Below are 1,791 nucleotides of genomic sequence, written 5' to 3' on the forward strand. Positions count from 1 at the left end.
GGGGGGGGGGCGGAGAAGTTTGGCACTTGTGTGACACTTTAACCGACTCCGTGGACTCCTACAGACCCACCATCAACTCGCCCTCCTCCGCTCGTGTCCGCCCGGTGTGTCGGTATTCGGCAGCGGGGACCGAGGCTCCCGGTCATATGATTACAGTACAGCGGCGGCACGAGTGGACTGTCGAGAGCGCGCCGCGCGTAGCCGTTATCAGCGAGGAGGGGGAGGGGGTAGGGGGGCTCATAGCCCCCGCCCCGCGCGCGCGCGCTGACGCCCCACGCTCACATGAAGAGCCCAAAACAACACAAACAGGCCCACACAGGTATGTACACCTGTTCTACAGCCGGGACCGTCCATCACTGAGTTTCCAGGCGAAGGTGTGTTCAGGTACACTCAGAATTTAACTTTCAGAGGATAATTAACAACTTCCACTGCACTGCGTCAACAAACACATCTTTTTTAATTTCCTTGGTTTTAAAAACCGCTGGTTTGGAAATTTGCGTTTTCTGCAAAAGTGCGGATGACTTGAAGCTGAAGGTGAGATGTTAAAGCCAAAATAAGCAGAACAATATGCTGAAAGCTAAAAGTGGCAAGAGGCTAGCTGAAAGTATCAGAAGACTTCTCGCTAAAGTAGCAAAAGGCTAGCTAAAAGCTAAAAACTGGCAAATTGCTAACTGGAAGGGAAAAGTAGTGTAAGACGAGCTAAAAGAATGAGAACACTAGTTAAAAGTAGCAAAAGGGTAGCTAGAAGGTAAAAGTAGCACAAGGCTAGCTAATAGATAAAGTACCAAGAGACTAACTAAAAGAGTCAGAAGGCTAACTAGAAGCTAAAGTAGTAAAAGGCTAGCTAGAAGCTAAAGTAGAAAAAGGCTAGCTAAAAGTATCTAATTGCTAGCTGGAACATAAAAATAGCATAAGGCTAGCTAAAAGTAGCAAAAGGATAGCTAGAGGATAAAAGTAGCACAAGGCTAGCTAATAGATAAAGTAGCAAGAGGCTAATTAAAAGTATCAGAAGGTTAGCTAGAAGCTAAAGTAGCAAAAGACTAGCTAAACAATAAAGCAGCATAAGAAGACAAACAGGATGTACACTGAAGCAAATTTTAAAGTTTCTATCACAGAAAAGCCATGGCAACCGTTTCCGGAACGAGCTGAAGGTTTCAATATATAAATGGCTAAAATAGCTCCAATTATGCAGAAGTAGTTTAATTAAAAAAATGTACAGAAAAAAAACGACAGTCATCGGTTTCTGCTAAAAACTGATCTATTATTGTTGAAACTATCATGAAGCCATCATTGTGAAAACAGTAGTTTGAGCTGTTTTTAGCATAGTTGGAGTTTTGGGGGGGTTTTTTGTCCCAGAATATAAATCATAAATAAAGAAAACAAATTTATCCTTACTGTTTTGTTTTTTTTCCATTTGCTTCCTTAAATTCAGATTTAAATGATGAGTTTAAAAGGGAACATCTAAAACATGCAAACACCGTCTTTTTTGAGGAAATAACTAAATAGTTCAAAACCCCAAATTTAATATTAAACCACGTCTTTTAAAAAAATGTTGCCTGTTCTTGTCATATAAGGACTTCATTTGGAAATAATTATAACTCCTTCTAGCTAAAAGCACCTCACAGCTTGTACCCGTATGCTTAATAACTATTAAAAAGTATTTTTTTACTGCCCCTCCAGCATATAATTGTTTATAAAATAAGGACAAAAATTTTTGCTCAAATAAATTCCCTAATAAATACTGAAATGGCACCAGCTAACAACAAAAAATCAAGGCATAATAAAAAAATA

Source organism: Kryptolebias marmoratus, linkage group LG17 (genome assembly GCF_001649575.2).
Source record: "Kryptolebias marmoratus isolate JLee-2015 linkage group LG17, ASM164957v2, whole genome shotgun sequence".
In the NCBI taxonomy this organism is placed as follows: domain Eukaryota; kingdom Metazoa; phylum Chordata; class Actinopteri; order Cyprinodontiformes; family Rivulidae; genus Kryptolebias; species Kryptolebias marmoratus.